Below are 17,779 nucleotides of genomic sequence, written 5' to 3' on the forward strand. Positions count from 1 at the left end.
AAACTTACCGGCAAGGGTATCAAATAGCGCTATGCAAAAATGTTTTTTGAAATCGTCCCTTCAGTGTACTGTGCTCTTATAAGCACATGTTGCTGGGCCCAGAAAATGTAAGGTCACAATACTTAATAATCTTTAATCCTGCCCCTAATTTATCACCAATCAAGAGCAATCGAACCTACTGCCTATCATCAGCAGGCTTGACCACACCGAAGCACTCCACCCTTGTACTGTGGGGGTCTAACATACGCATCGAACTAACTAACAGTGGTGTGGTTTTATGAAGAGCGAGTGCGAGCACAGCAACATTAAGTTAGTGCAAAACGTGCACGCTCTGTGTAGCACAGACTGTTCCGATATGGGTGACGTAAGAGTTGGTCCCGCCTATCAACCAATGAGCTTTCAAAGACGAAATCCCGACACAATAGCAGAATGCCAGAAGAGTGGCGCGCGCATCCTACTCTCCGGTGCCGTTGCTATGGTAATCGAACACAGCGTCCTGCCTTCTGCCAACACTCCCGCCCTGTGATTGCTAGCCTCCGCGTCCTCCTCGCAGAGGCAGCGGAGGGACAGCTAGCTACTGACACTGCCCAGCCACCGGGGGTGATCGACACAAACCCTAAGGCGAGGTTTCTCCTTGAACGTCACAACAGGTGAGTCTCTCTTGCAGGAGTATGAGGACCTGGGGCCTTACAATGCGTTAGACATATTCCTATACTACCGACTGTCTCGTTCAGATAGGAGGCGGTTCCTTCATGCATGCCCAGCCGAACCAGGTGAATGGAAATTGTTGACGTTGTTGATCTCAGAGGTTCTCCCCACCAGATTAGTGTCAATTATGTATGCTACAGTTATGCTGAATATGGCGAGGACTGCAATTCAAGGTGAGGCAGAGGCTAGTTGGGACCAGGATACGGGTCACAGTCTCAAAGATGACACGTGGCCCTACTGCTGGAGCAAAGTGGGTCTTCTAACGGTAGGCATCGGCTTAAGCACTTCAAATACCTATACAGGACACACCACATCCCGCTTAGAATGTACAAGCGAGGCTTTACGATGCATATAAGATGTCAGAGATGACTGCCCCGGAGGCGGGGTTTATCACCCGGCGTGGGAGTGCCCAGCAGGGAATCGATATTGGTTTGAGGTTTTTGAAAAACTTAGCATTAAGACTGGTGCCAGGCTGGACTCAACGCCACTACAAGCGCCGTTGGACTATGGGTATGTAAAACACACAGGAAGTTCTTGGCATTAATGCTGCTGATATGTTGGGGTGGAGCAGATCTCCCGAAATTGAGGACTCAATGAACAATCTGGTTTGGTAGAATACATAGCCTGAGACTTATAGTATGGTACTGCCACATCAATCCCGACCGTGGAAGTAAAGTCCGGATACTGATAGTGAATAGTTGTTGATAATCGATCCAGTAACAAAATGTGATGTGTTGTCCATGTGCCGGCCTCATAAACTGTAAGGTATGACAAGATTCTTGATATGCTGCATGCCACCAAACTTTATTCATGATCGCTCTGCTCGCTGATGTTCTCATCTATGATTGCACACTCAATTGAACGAGACCGATGCTGTTATGTTTCAAAAAGTATAAATACAATGTTTTGAAACACTTTTGGCCAGTAATGGTTGTTAATCTGTGTAAGAAAGCACGTTCAAAAGGATAGTAGATTCTCCCCAAATGAGTTTTTGAGGTGCCAAGTGGCCACAGGTGTGACACTTTTAGCAAGTCCTGGCACTTTATCCTAAGGCACTTTTCACAATTTGATTTTTTAAACTCATACTCTTAATGGTCAAAACAAAACTATTACTAGTGCAATGAGAAATGCCATTGGCTGAAAGACAGACTAGGTTTTGAAGCGTGTAAGAACACCGTTGGAACCAAAAGCGCTTGATTAATGGACCAATGTATTCATAACAATTGGTAGGAAGAACAGGAGCCCGTCTGCCGACATCCAGTGTGCGCTGATCCCTGTCTCCGGCTGATCTAACAGTTTGAGATCTGGAATCCGAATGCAAAGACATCTGACAAAGCTCATGAGCATCAACAGAGCTCACAAGATCAACAAAGAAAAAGCTATTAGTAAATGTAATTACTTGAATGCAAGATCTCCCTTTTTCTATAAAAATATGTCCATATACATTATAATGAAAAACTAGTTTACATAGTTGCGATATTACGATGGTGAGCCGGAATCGAGGTAAACGTAAGTTTATTAAGGGACATCCAAGCACCCACGACCGGAGCCGTCCATCTGCGTGAATCCAACGCCAACAGTGGCATTGCTAGCCTAGGCGATTCCCAACAGCTAAGCAGCTTCGCTCGTGAATGATTATTCAAATGACAATAAGATGATAATAGCCACGTGCAGGCACGAGGCTTCAGGAAACAATACAATCATTACAAAATCATCCCTCTCAGCAGAATGAAGGTTGACAAATAACGAAACAATGAGAAATACTGTAACGTTGCAAAATAATTGCATGTGGAAAACATTGCAGCAAAGATAACACAAATACATTTAGAACCTATTCCTTTAAGTTGCACCGAAACTGTACATATATAATACATTTCTATTTACTTATAACACAGGGAGCAAATGCATGTAAACAATAAGGCTGAAAAGAAAAGCTACATTATTCTAATACATAATCTTTTAACTTCCACGGTATTTGTCTCTGGCGTGAAGCCCTTTTGCTAGATGCCTCACATGTTTCAAATATGTCTGTGACCTGTTGTTGGGCCACTTGCTTCATAAGGGCTCCCACATCTGAACCTGAACCCACCTCCTTTTCCTGGTGCCAGTCAAACTAGTCACCATGTTCAGTATTGCAGGTGGAATGTTTATTAATGACGTCAGCTTGAGAAGTGGACATTTTGACCAGAGCCCTCTTGTTCCACCACCCTTTATTATCAAGAAGAGGTGAGTCTTTGGTCACCTGAATGATGGACATTGGTGATGAAAACCTTGAACAACCTTTCGCCACCTCCTTCCGATTCTTAATAAGCACCCAATCACCTTTTTGTAAAGGATGATCTACAGAGTGCTTACCAGCATCAAATCACGTTTCATGTTATCCTGTTTTAATTGTACATATTCTTTGAGAGAAGTGTAAACATAACCTTGTTTGTCTGTCTCACACAACCAACTGGGATTTACATGAGTATGCGGTTTTCTTCCTCTAAGAAGAGTGAAAGGTGCAACACCTGTGGTTGAGTGTGGGATGGTATTGTATGCCCAAACCTTGTTATGTCCAAATTCCAGCGGATCTTGCCTGGAAGAGGTTGCAGTTTGTTTACCCTCTTTAATGATTCTGTTACCTTTCTTAACTAATCCATTAGAAGCGGGTGAATACAAAGCAACCTTGAAATGACGAATGTCAGGCTTTTTGAGAAAAGAACACATATGTTGTGAAACAAAATGTGTGCCATTATCTGTCACGATAATTTTGTGAAAGCCTTCAACACTGAACACATCCTGCAATTATTTAATGGAATTTTCGGTGGTTGCTCCTTTGCAAAAACAATAGTATAACCATTTAGTGTGTTCTGGCCTCCTATTCTGAAGTCTCATGGACACAAAGACTTCACCCCCAGCTCCCCTGAACGCTTCTGCTGTGAGTTCTAACCTGCCAGGAGGAGTCTGTGTCAGTATGGGACTTCTGGAGGATGTTGCTGCTGTTAGGGAGCTGGAAGAGAAAAGGAACTTGAAGAACTACAAAAACGACGCATCGTTCTTCTTAGGTCTGTTTTTCTGACACATCTCCGAGGCGCAAGAAGAATTTCCATGCATTGCCGTGCCGCTACGAAAACCGATGCAGCGCCTGTCGCCGCTGCAAGAATCGACACATCGAGGGGTCGCGGCTGTAGAAAACCAACGCAGCGCTGCTTGCCGTCACCGCATCGATTACCAACGTATCACGGATTTCCACACATCGCACCTATGCGCCAAGTTTTCCCGACGCATCACCTGCGGACCGGAACCGTCACAAAGAATCAACGCATCACTTCCCCCTACAGACCGGATTAGACGCATCACTTCTGCGTGCAGCAGAACTGTCTCATCGCCTCCCCAAGGTCTCAGAAACTAACGCATCTCTTTGTTTTCGACGCTTCTTCACTCTGCGGCTGTTTGCCCTTGTGAATTTTGACGCAACTACAGGTACTTTGTGTAAAAGTCATCCATCCATAGTTATCTATGGTACAAGTTCTTGAAACCTTTAGAAAGCCAAGTTTTTAACTGTGTATGTTGGATTTTTGTCGTTTTGGTCTTGTTAAGTTTAGATACAGATATTTTATTTGTCTAAACTTGTGTGGTGTCAGTTTGTGGTGTTTTCACTATGTTACTGTGAGTGTTGGTACAAATACTTTACTCATTGCCTTTGGGATAGACCTGTGTGCTCGCGTCAAGCTACCCAGGGGATGAGCAGGGGTTATCTAAAGTGTGTATACCCCGGCCTTACCCTGACTAGAAGCAAGGGTCCCTATTTGGACAAAGCTACCTACCTCTGCCAACTAGAGACTCCCATTTCTAACAACCACATAATCTGATTTGGCTATCTTTTTTGTTATTTTAGCAATAACAATAGAGCCCAACCATTCAGAGGCATTAACATGTTCAATGATATAATTTGCACTTAATTCCTCCAGACGTTTCTTGAAATCCTCCCTAACACCCGACGGTACAGCTCTCATCTTATGATCCACAAGTATAGCATTATCCTTTAAAATAATCTGATGTTCACAACCTTTCACAAAACCAATCCTATCACCAAATAATCAGGACAGCTCCTTGTTGTTCCACCAACATCACTTGAGTTTCAGTGGCAAGTTCCATATAAAACCCAGCCTGCCTTGATCTATCCACCCCATAATGCCTTTTCCATTTATAGCCACATCAATTTTAGTAAATATAGACCTCCTAGCAAAATTCCAGCACAATTGAACGTTTCCTCAAAATACCCCAGCGTTTTAATTTCGAAATCACCATAGGCAGCAGCTATATTCTCATGCGCTGTCATCAATGTATTTGAACAAAGAGAAATAAAAGTGGTTTCAGACAACATGGTAACAGGTGAGCCTGAGTCAGCCATGACTTTTAATTCAGCTTTGCCAATGTGTACCCAACAATAATGTCCTTTCTTACTGGCGATAACACTTTTCTCACTACCAACATCCACAGTCAAAATAACTTTAGACACATCGGGGCACATTTAGAAGAAAATGTCGGCACGCTGAGCTGCACCAAATTAGGCAGCGCAGCATTCCAACATTTCCAAAACGCAGGGATGCGCCGTATTCACAAGAATATGGTGCACCCCTTTGTTTACCCTAGCATTGGCGTGAAAATGGCTGCCTTGCGCCAGTGTAGGCACCATGCCGCCATGTTGCAAGGGTGCCTATGCTGCAGGGACAATTGTTTATGTGCAGGAGGGGACACCTTCCTTCACATAAACAATCAATAATGGCAATTTGCACCTTCTCTGTATGCTGCATACCTTGATGCCAGAGGGCATTGCAGCTGTGGTCGTTATGTAATACCCTTATAGAGGCATTACAAACTGACCAAACCTTTTTTACATTCCTGCTGGCAATCTTGCACTGAGGTGACCACGGCTGGTAATCTTGCATAGGGTGGCCACTAATGTAATCTTTTTTGGTGTGTACGACACTAATAATATTAGTAACTCAGGATAATTTTCATTGAACATGCGTAGCTCTTATTAGTGATAAGGCTGGAGAACCCTGGTCTTACACAAACATATGGCTTAGTGGGACTACTCGAAAAGTAAGGACTTCAGTGTCTTATGGGATTCAAGAAATGAGAAGTGAGGCTACATATCCAGTAGGGTTTCCATGATCTTCCCTGGAGCTACCTCGGGAATGGTGTGTTTGAGCTTCTCCATCTTGAATGCAATATTTTGGATAAATATGTTTAACTCTTGAAATTGATGCCTAATCTAAAACTACTCACAACCTTTGGAATATGGAACACTGGATAAATGCCCTCCCCCACCTCCTCCTTGGGAACACTAATTCCCTCCTCAGTCTGGACTGTCCCTGAGCCTGGATCAAGAGAGGAAAATTCTATGCTTTAGTCTTGCTGAGTGTCTAGGGGACCAATGTGTCTAAGGTACATTCCTGCTAGACCTCCTGGAAGAAGCAATGGGGACCATGACCAGATAGTCTGGACTAATAGGAATATAGACATGACCGCTGACTCTTGAGTGCTGCTTTGATGAGATTGGATCCTGAGCCCTTGACGTTTGTTTCTGGCTGGAGTCAAATCTTTGTTGTCTTGTAGATGGCTGTCAGGAAGAGACCTTTCTGTTGCAAAATGGAAATGTTTAATTTTCTTGAATGTTTGTGAATCTTCTCCTACTTTTTACTAAAAATCTTTGCTCTCTGGAAAGGCTTTTTTTCGGCAACCACCTTTTGGTAAGCACCAGTGTGCCAATGCCATAAATGGATTAGATGACATGTTGCTATACAAGCTTTGACTACCAGAGTTGAAGCAGTGTTTATGTAACACAATATTGTTCCTCTACTTCTTTTTAGTAGTTTTGAACATTCAGAGCTCACCTTGATAACCTGAAAGAGAGCTCTGAAAGTCTGACAGTTTTGACAGAGTATTATAGATACTGAAGTTGGTAGCCCAGAGGGCAAAGTGGCTTGGGCATTAAGATTTTTTTATTTAATGCAGTCTAATTTTCTGTTAACTGGATCTTACAACATGGCTTCTTCTGTTAGGATAAAGGACTTACCCACTAGAATGGAGAACTGGAAGTTTACCTGTAAAGATGAATATCAGACGTTATATTACAAGTTGTCACATTGGAAGTCATTACTTCGAGGTAAGTACATTGGGAGTAATTTTAAATGGTGGTCCTTTACATTGGGAGTGGCTTTACATTGTAGGTAAGGTGGTAAGCATTACTTCATATATAAACACACAAACACATACATATATGCAAATTATACACATGTATATAAATTTATAAATATATACACATTAATCTGTTTTTGATTTTAATTATTTTTTATTACACTATTATTTCAAAAGTAAATTAATATTAATTATAATTTTATTGCATTTATTTGTTGTGCATAATATAATTTAATTTTAAACTACCTGTACTGGAACCCTAAAAACCCTCATACTACCTATAAGCAGTATGCATCCTTGATCCCTAAAATTCCTTACTGCCCCTAAATACTACCCATCCCTGAACCCCTAAAAACCCCTTTCTACCCTTATGTTGTACCCATCCCTGAACCCCAAAAACGCCTTACTGCCCCTCATCATTACCCATCCACAGTGGCGGCTCCTCGCTAAGGCGTAGGTGCGTAGCCCCACTGCTCTTTGAGCAGTTCAAAATGAAAATGATAATATCATGACATTATTCTCATTTTATTTCTCAGTGCGGACTCAGAGCCAGATTAGGGCAGGGCTGGGCTGGCCAGAGTAGAGGCAGGCGTGGTTTGCACGCTCTAAGTGCGTATGACTGTTTGTCGGGCCCCCTCGGGCCAGCCAAACACCCAAGCCGGGTGTGTTGTGGACACAGCCAGTATGCACCTGATATGGTCTGTATTCATATCATGTAGTCTGTTCCTGCTCTTATATTACTCATAGTGCACTGTGCACAGAGCATTACAATTTGTCACGCTGCTTGAGTATGGTGCTGGTATACTGTAGATAATCTTGATAGACACCAGTCTCACTGCACAAGAAACACACTATCAGTTAAAATCACTGTTACTAAAGGATCAAAATCTAACATAGTTTGTCCCGAAGCCCTCAGTTGATTTTAGATTGATTTTAGATCGCTTCGCATCCTTTTTCGTGGGCCTACCCATGCCTCATTATGGCCCTCTCTGAACCATCGAGGCAGGCCTAGCAGGATCTCCTCAGATTCATAAATCTCTTCAGTGAATTTGTTAAACTAGTGTATATTTAAAGATCAAATTTAATATACATGTATTACTTTTACATTGATTTCCAGGGGTTTCATAATTTCTTTTATGCGATCAGTGTCAAAGGTTGTGTAGCGTCACTCACTACCTGAAAAAAAAAGACAAATTAGAATAAGGGAGTTTTAAGATTTGTTTTCAATTTGCCCAAATTAGATTATTAACTGAATGGGACAGGGAGGGCGTTCCAGAAGTGTGCCCCAAAATATCTTAATCTCTAACCACTCCACCCCACATGGTAGAGAGATTTAATGACGTTGAACAGAGTAGCTCTCTGTACGGTCGATAGCTGGTGATCTTGTACCGGTGTATGGCGGGACAATCCTAGTTGCATCTGAGGAGCAGGCATTAACTGTTGACGCTTCTTCAAATGGCTGCTCTTTTAAGAACTGGATCCTGACATCAACATGTAATTGGTTGAGAGACCGTCTGTCATTATAGAGCTTGTGCTTGAACTGTGCCCTTTTGTATTGTAATGTAGTGTATCTTTACAGAGAAAGTAGGCCCATTGACTGTAGTTTAGGGCCCCATTTTAAAGTAAATTAATGCCATTGGTTGTTGTGAGTGTGTCACAGTAATTGACTTGTAATTAGGAGAGGACTCTTTGATTATATTGTGCTGTACATTTTTACATTACCACTTTCATTTGACTTGTGGAGAGTGTTTTTCATCCACTTTGTGTAATTCAGTGAAAAGGTATCGGATTAAATGCAGCTCCAGACGACTCTGAAACCAAATACTTGTAATTAATTTAATCAAATTGAAGTGCTTAGGGATGAGTGTAATGGAGCACACCCTAACGTTGAAAAGTTGTTTGTCATGCGGGCTATGTTTGTGGTGAAGAAAATTATTATGAGGCATTGGATGAGTGGCAGTGGTCCAAGCATACAGGGATGTTTACTTTAGCGGGTAGAGATGGCAGATTATGGATACAAACATTTGCAAAACCAATAGGTGCAGCTTTATAAACAGCCGCGGGCCAGGTGAGGGAGGATTTCGAGAGACGACCATGAAGGGAAAATTAATTATTTATTTAATTTTCCCTCGTGGTCATCTCTCGAAATCCCCCCTCACCTGGCCCCACAGCCCCACCGCTATTACCTGCAGCGGCCGCAGCTGATTATAGCTGAAAGTGCCTGGATGTGACCATTTGTGCACACCATCCCTTCAGGCGCTCAATTGCTCATTATCCATGCACAAGGTCTCTCATCATTGCACTCATGCATCTATTCATCCACCCATTGACTCATTCTTGTATTCACCCACATGCACAAACTCACTAATCAACGAAGAAGCACTTTCTGTTATCACTCAGGCTTATTTGCCTGCGCTCTCTGTGAGAGGTGTGAAAGCACTTTGCCTAGTGTGTGACTGTTAACTCTGTGAGGGTACTATGAAACCACTACTCTGAAGGATGTTAGAAAGCTGTATGTAGAATGACTGCTAATCTGTGAAGGATGTGAGTGATGCTGTTAGTGTGTGGCTCCTCCTTTGAGGAACACAAGAATGCTGTTGGTAGGTAGAGCCTGCTATTTTGTGTCAGCTGTAACTGTGTTTCTGGTAGTAAGTAACCGCTACTCTGTGAGGCATACGAGTGCTGTCTGTAGAGTTAGAATGCTAGAGTATGATGGGTATGAGAGGGATGTTAGTAGTGCAAAACTGCTACTCTGCGAGTGGTGGTAAATTGCTGTTAGAAAATTGGTGTTGGTAGTGTGTGATTGTTAGACTTGCAGTTCTCATGGAAAGTGCTGGGGCAGCATTTGTGTCAGGGAAGCACTGCAGTGCGGTCAAGGAGAGAAACGTTTTTAGCCCGATCACCAATGCAAAATCACAATACAAAGTATATAACTGTTTAAGTCAACACTGAAAGCTCTTCTCAGTATTTTGTTTCTGATGGATACTTCTACCTGCAGGTTCCTCACCTCCAGAATAATCCCAGGTGTCAGGCTGGATCTGGAAACCTCAAAGCTTTCACGTCACCAGTAGGGGGTGCTGGCTTTATATGTACACTGGAAGTGAAGTCAGATGACATCACCAAAGCCATATAGGCCCTACCACGGCATAACAATGTTAGATCGTTTTTTCCTGCGCCTTTAACAAAGAGCTGGAGCTCGCTCTCTCTTGAGAGATGTGGGCTTTTCCTCACAGCAAATGTATCCAAAAGTGCAGTACTATGTCTCCTTAGTGGTCGGGATTCAAGCCCTGCAGGGATTACGAGGGACAGATGTCCATTATGGACCCGCACACCGTTTGCTTGTGGTGCCTTGACTCGGACCACAATTCCCGCTCTAGCAACTCCTGTCAGAGTATGCACACGAAGGCCATCAGGGAGCGCGAGGCCAAACTGCTCAAGGCCTGGTCACATGATAACAAACAAAGTCATCATTGATTGAGTCCATGCTCTAGCTCTCCCTCCTCGCATTCCTCTGGAATAAAAAGAAAGAAACATAGGAAGCACTAAAAGCATGGAAGAAGTAAGTCCCCTAGATGATCCCAGTCTCCCACACAATCTTTATCCTCAGAGCTGGAGTTAGTCATGGTGGAGCCATCTGACCCAGATCCTGTTGGTCCAAGCCTTTTCCACTGCCAGACTCGACCTTCCAATTACCCCATTGGCAACAGCTCTGTCATTTCTAGGCCATCTGGCACCACATCCTTCTTTACCTAACTATCCAGCGCTGGGTATGGACCCTACAGCGTTCCTTAATTCGACGCTTGACATCTTCACCAAGGTCTTGGGCCCTTCTAGTACACCTCTTGGAGCTGGAGCACCTATCGACTTTCCCATGTTTATGTTGATGGCGCTGTGCAGCACCAGTCCTGTGGCCCAACACCTGCTCCTGCCTTCCTTCCAACGTATACAAAAAACTGTTGGATGTAATGTCTGAATTAATCTTAGCCACTGGTAATATACTCCCATTAGATCATTGTTTTGCACACCATGCCACCTCAAATCAGTCTTGACACTGCTACAGTGGGAACTGCCCAGCCCAAACTGCCCAGCCCAAACTGCCAGAATTGAAACACAAGCAACCCACAACCAGTTTTGCCATAGTTAGGGGCTCATCAGTCAGGTATAACTTGGTTCCTGTGACAGAGTATGTAACTGTCCCACTTTGGGCAGCACACTAAAGTATCCAAAAAAGTAATGGATGGAATGCTTGAAATAATCTCCATCACTGGTAATTATTCGGGCCGCATCCCAGTACATAGTTATTTTGCACACCATTTCACCTCAGATGGAGCCAGCCATATGCAAAACAGTCTTGAGCCTGCTCCAGTGGGAATATTCCAGCTCAAACTGCCAGGCCAGTTCACCCTGTACCGGAACACAAACAACCCAGGACTCTTTTCGAATAATGAGGCCAGCAAGGCAACAGCCAGATATGGGTCTCCACAGCCTTAACCCCAAAGAGACTGCCAGAAATTTCGGAGTTTTGGGGGATTTCCGAGGGGCTTTTCCTTTCATCAGCCCCTACCCTATCAGTCCGAGACACAACAGCCCGAGGGCACTTAGGTCCACCTATACAAGGGTAGAGGCAGGGGTAAGGGCCATGAATCTCTCCTGCAAGCCTCCCTGACCCAAGGAAAGCAGTCTCTGTACCCTTCCCCAATCACACTCGGAGCCTGTGGGAGGTTAAGCGTCTTCTTTTCTGCCAGTTTGGAAGGCCATTACTTCAGACCAGTGGGCACTTCTAATAGTAGAAAAAGGTTACACCCTTCCTTTCCTTAAGGTTCTACCACCCACCCCACCCCTACCTTCCGCTCCCTCTCCAGAGCACCTAGCCATCCTAAAGCAAGAGGAGAAGGAGGTACTTCTTCTGAAGGGAGCAGTGGAGATAGTGCTGGAGCAGGAAAAGGGTCAAGGGTGTGTATTACTCCTGTTATTTCCTTGTATCCTTGGATTTCGGTCTGCATCCGATCCTGGACCTCTGAAGTTGAACTTCTTCTACAGATAGGAAAAGTTCAGGATTCTGACCCTAGCCTGTGGTCCCACGAAAATTATTTGCACTTTGTGGGTTACCTTCTGGCTTAACAGCGCACCTCGAGTATTTACCAAGGTGATGGAAGTGGCAGCGGCTATTAGAAATTGGATTTCTGATTGGCTGAGGCGTGAGCCCTGGTCAAGCAGTAACCACAATCATAGTCAGGGTAAAGCACTAGCAACCCTAAAATTAACCTGTGCTCACCTTCTGGTAGCTTGGCACAGAGCAGTCAGGCTTAACTTAAGAGGCAATGTGTAAAGTATTTGTGCAACACGTAAAACAGTAACACAGTGAAAAAACACCACGCAAAAGATCCTACACCAGGTTAGAAAAATAGAGCTTAATTTAATTAGCAAAATGACAAAAATCCAATCAGTTGAACCTGAGTTATGAATTTTTAAAGAATAAACTGCAATATAGTGCCTAACAGCATAAAGTTTGGTCATGTTAGACCTGGTCAAATCCAAAAAGTCCAAGCCGACCACGATGAAGCAAGGGTCAGATACAGTCCCAGATTAGTACCGCTGAAGGTTTACCTTCTCAAGTTTAGTGCCAGAACTGCAATTTGTGGGGATGAGGATGATGCTTGCTGTGTGACGAGACAAACATGCGGTGGCTTGCGCTGATTCTTTTCCCATTCAATCTGGAAGTGAGGACGACTAGGAAGAAATAGGCACTTCTCCGACTCAGTGGAAGACTAAAACCTCTGTTAGTACGGGCATCTCCTCTTGATGAAAATAAAAAACCTGTAGTGAGTGGTTGCCCCACTAGCAGCCAATTTCAAGTAAACTTTAGTTTTTGACTTTCTTCACAAACTTTATTTTTGCTGCCATCTAATATGATTCTGAACTCACGATTAGGCTCCCAATTTATCAGAGTCATCAGTACACAAAAGAACTTATGTCCTGAAGATGGTCTTACAGATGTCTTCACTATAAAGACTAAAACGTCAACAATTTGACCCATTTTCTTTGTCATTAGTGTCTCCGGAAAATGTCCTTGTATAGTCAATGATGTTGTTCCTATTCAATATGTGCAATGGGTTATGGCAAACATATTCATGATAGGAACATTTTCATTTCAGTTATTTTTGCCTTTTTGTGAATTGTAGTATGTACCCTTTTAAATATAAAGTCTATCTTTTTGAAGTATACACCGTTGTATTATTGTTTTCTTGACTGAATGTATTTCAGTTTTATGATTGATTCGTTGTTTAATGCACAAATTAATTTCAAAACATTTGCTTGTATTAAGCCACCAATTGGGGCTTAAGGATAATGTATTTTGTTACATTTTGTTTTTCTATTGATTCCAAAAAGAATCTCTTGAAGGCATCATTACCTGATCTCTTTGTGCAATTCCAGTGTGAACAGGCCCGTTCATGGTCTCAAAGAACCAAAAAGCTTGATTTAAAGGGCTCGAGAGAGACACCAAGGGCCCATTACCTGAGAAGCGCATCTTGGCGGTCAGGAGCTTGTTGAAGATGGGTCCCGGCGCTGTGGGGAGCCTGTTAAGTCCCTGAAGCTCAGATCAGGAGGCCAGCAGACTCTGGGGTCTTGGGTTCAAGATTGGTTCCAGGTTCAGTTCTTCTTCCCCAAGCAAGAGTGCAGTGGGCAACAGGTCAGCACAGCAGTGCAGCAGCTCCTTCAGAGTGGCAGTCCAGCATGGTGGCAGTCCAGCATGGCGGCAGTCCTTTCAGCAGCACAGCAGTCCTTCTTCCTGGCAGAGCATCCACAGGTCCAGAAGTATACTGAAGTGGTGGTGTCTGAGGTCCTTCTTTTATACACAGTTGTGTCTTTGAAGTGGGGAGAAGCTTCCAGAGGCTTGCCTTTACAGTGCACAGATGCCCTGCCCTGTCAACCCTGGCTCCAGATCAACTACAGGGAGTATGCAGCTCTTTGTGGTGTGGGGACAGGACACAGCTTATTCAGATATAAGCCCAGCTCCCTTCTCCCAACCTGTCAGGATGGCCCATCAAGTCAGACCTAAGCTCCTATTGTCTGTGGCTGCCAAAGACGAATACACAAACCCCAACTTCTGACTATAGCCAGACATGCGACCAGAGACAGGCTGCAGGCACCAAATGGCTAAGGCAAGAAAATGCCAACTTTCTAAAAGTGGCATTTTCAGAATTGTAATTTAAAATTCGACTTCACCATAAGTTAAGATTTTATATTGGGATTCCAGAGACACCAAACATGAACCAGTTATATCTTCCCAGTGTAAATTACACTTACAAAATGTAAGAAGGTAATCCCAATGTTATCCTATGGAAGATGTAGGTCTTGCAGTAGTGAAAAACAAATTTAAGAGTTTTTGACTACCAGGACATGTAAAACATACAATTACAAGTCCTGTTGTTTTGTACCCTGCCCTCTGGCCTGTACAGGGCCTACCCTAGGGGTGACTTATATGATTTAGAAAGGAATATTTGGGTGTGGCAAGAGGTTTATCTGGCCAGATCAACATGGCAGTATAAACCTGCACACACAGACTCTGCAATGGCAGGACTGAAACATGTTTAAAGGGCTACTTAGGTGGGTGGCACAATCAGTGCTGCAGACCCACTAGTAGAATTTAATTTACAGGCACTGGGCACATGTAGCACCACTTTACTAGGGACTTACAAGTAAAATGAATGTGCCAATTGGGTACAAACCAATTCCACCTGAATTGGCCAAAGAGGGTGTATTATGTAGTACTTAGGCTATTCTGCATTTGTTCCTCACCCAAGCTGCCATTCAGGTTTGACATCTTCTCTCAGTCGGAACGGATGTTGCTGCATCCCAATCTCCAAGGTTTCCACATTCATGCCTGGGGACGTTATTCTTTCAGCTCGTCGCCCCTCCACCAAATCAGTTTAGCCTGAAAGATGGGGCAGCTTTGTTGCATGGTGCGGGGAAAACAACATAGACCCCTTGAAGGCTATGTTGTCTCATATCTTTCAGTTTGTACTTTCCATTGCCCAGAGGAGCAGCGCAATTGGCACTGTCAAAGGGTATTTGTCAGCTTTTGTTGCAAAAAGGTACAGAGTTCCTCTAACAAAGAAAAGAAGGGGAAAGATGTATTGTCATATGTCAAAGAAAATCGGGCCTGGTCGTCAATGAAGCAGGTCGAGAACAAAAGGGGGAAATCCCTTGTTGGAACTAGGGCTCTCACACACCCAGCAAGCTAGGTGTCATGCTTCATCATTTGAGCCTGCCCCTCGTCAGGTCGGCGCTGCAATACCTGACGGGCACCCAATATTGGGGCTCTTTGGCGGGGATCTTTTATTCCTGCCGAAGGGTGCAGTGGGGGTAAGGGGCCCTAGAGTGTGTAGATGTGAGTGAAATATAAAATAGGTGCTGTTAGTCCACACGTGAATTTTATTAAAGTGGTAAACAGCCTAAGTAAAAGCAATAGGAGTTGAGGTGGGTATAGAAACTAGTGATTATGTAACTAGTTATGCATGCCCTACTCTCAAAAAAAGATCGACATGTTTTGTGCCATGGTAGCCAGAGTGGTCAGGGCACTTCCTCAGGATCAGTAATAGGAACTATCTACAAGAATAGGTACGTGAGCAGGCTACATACCTAACAGGTTCAGTAAGGTAACCTAAAACAAAAAGACGAAAAAAGTGACAATGAACAACACATCGAGATGCACTCATATGATGAAACAGAATCTTGTCCTCAAGAGGCAAAGGGTGTTATTAAAGATAATAAGGGGAACAAAAGGGGGGAACAAGGTTAAAAACAGGAAAGGCGGTGCGCAGATGTACCAGCCAAAAAGGGTGAGGGTATAAGGTATCTCACAGTAAAAGGTGTAGTCAATGCAGTTGTAGGAACACTCACCTAAACTGCTATCAAGGAAATCTTGCCGCAGTGACCGGCGGATATGCGAGGACTCCAATGTGGGACCTGAAGGCAGGTGCCAGTGGGGTGAGGACATGGGTTAAAAATTGGTTAAGAGTTGCACGGTACCGAGTACGGCAAATAGAAAACTGTATGTGGCTAATCAGCGGACCCCTAGGGGGAGAGAAAGACCAAAGAGAGTCAGGGCAAACCACCAGCCAGTTAAACACTATCAAGGGCGGTGTGGTGTGCAGCCATGGTTACCCGGTGACCAGAGGCGGACAGTACGGTGGCCGAGCGCAAGGGAGGAGGTGTGGTAACATGACCGGGCTCTCCTCCTGTTGTCAAGCACCAACGCCGTCCCCCCTCATGGCAGCAAGCAGAATCATGGACGGTGGCGCCCAAGTAGTATCGAACATGGAGTGAGTTCAAGGCCGCTCCTCAATAAAAGTCTCCCCTCAATGGGGATCCGGATTGATGTAAGGGAGGCATAAGGTACTCACCAGCGTCGTGAAACGTGTATATTCCTGATCCTACCCCTGCCGCCGGACCTGGGATGGTTAGAGGTAGGACGTGGTACAAGCCTGATATGCTGCAGGCTGATGACGTGTATGGCGTCATGTGACCAAATGCGCGTATCCCAATGCACGGCAGTGCTGCTCCGGTCGTGGCGGCCATATTGGAACGGGGTAGAAGTTCAAAAAAGTAATAAACAGGACCGGATGGGTCCGTACCGGCACAGAACCGATCATGGAGAGTACAATGTAACTTGAAAAAACAATACAGGGGGGACTGATAATAAATGTCCATCATAATAATAATTAATAAATGATCAGGTCAAAAAAGCGCGGGGACGCGCATAACATACCCTGGAGGGTTATGTAAAGGGGAAGAAGGGAATGAAAGAAGCCAATTTGGCGCCCGATGGGGAAACCCTTCAAAAGGTATCTCAAAGTAGTATATGACAAAGGAAACAGTACGTGTGTGGGAGGTGGTAGTATATCCCAACCCCGCCAAAGTTAAACACGGCGAGGGTTGTCATTCAGTAGAGAATGGAGGATGAAAATAAAGCTAAGGGCGGGAGGATCTCATCCAGTGAGTGCACCCCATGGGATGTCGTCGTTCAAGCCCGTCAGGTGTGAAGATAATCTAAGGACCCATCTCTGCTCATGCCTGAACAGTGCATGTTTAGAAATCTGCGGATGAGCCTCTAAGACTACCCAGCTCATCGAATCAGCGTGATGTTGCGCTTCCTTAAAATGTGAGTAAAGTCTAGTAGTAACTCTCTGACAGCGTATATTACTTCTATGTTCCGTTATTCTGGTCTTAATCGTGCGCGTGGTCATACCTACGTAATGTAGGTCAGATGGACATGTAATCATGTAAATACAGTTTTTAGTGTTGCAGTTAGTGTGTCTGGTCAGGACCCAGTGGAAATCATTCTTGAAAGTGATGCCCTTGGTAATAGTGGTCGAGTTACAGGCCACACATGAGCCACAGGGAAAATGACCAGTTACTGTGGGTAGGTCCCACATAGTGCGTTGTTTGTTGGTCATATTAGGCTTTGGTCTTGTGTGGACCAGTAGGTCCTTGAGATTTTGTGTTCTTTTATAAGCAAACCTAGGCTTCGGTAACTGCCCGTCTCTAGAATGTTCCAGTTTCTCAAAATAATCTTCTTAATTCTAGTAGAATCCGATGTAAAAGAAGTGACACAGGTGAGTATGTCAGTGTTGGGTTTTGTTCGTGTTTCAAGGAGTGCTTCTCGTGGGTTGTTCCTAGCTCTTTTCATAGAGTTATGAACTTGTCTTTCGTGATATCCCCTGGCCTTCCGATTAGATGATAAAACTCTAACCTCTGTGTTATAATCAGACAGCCTTGTGCAATTACGTCTAATGCGTAGAAACTGGCCAAACGGTATCCCTCAACATTTTGGGATGATGGCTATCATAACGCAATAGACTGTTGCGATCGGTGGGTT

At 44.1% G+C, this 17,779-nt stretch overlaps 1 protein-coding gene across 3 annotated transcripts in view; it reads left to right on the plus strand.

Annotated features, from left to right (window-relative positions):
- The first annotated feature begins 514 nt into the window (after positions 1 to 514).
- ANKEF1 (ankyrin repeat and EF-hand domain containing 1) overlaps positions 515 to 17,779 on the plus strand; it is a 250,905-nt gene continuing 233,640 nt past the window's right edge. For 2 of the 3 annotated variants that reach the window (XM_085612665.1, XM_085612663.1), the window contains exon 1: positions 522 to 650. The gene's annotated coding sequence lies outside the window, so the exon portion shown is untranslated. Of the gene's footprint in view, positions 651 to 17,779 lie in introns of all 3 variants that reach the window. The other variant, XM_085612664.1, reaches the window with a different exon arrangement.

Source organism: Triturus cristatus, chromosome 6, assembly GCF_964204655.1.
Source record: "Triturus cristatus chromosome 6, aTriCri1.1, whole genome shotgun sequence".
NCBI lineage: Eukaryota > Metazoa > Chordata > Amphibia > Caudata > Salamandridae > Triturus > Triturus cristatus.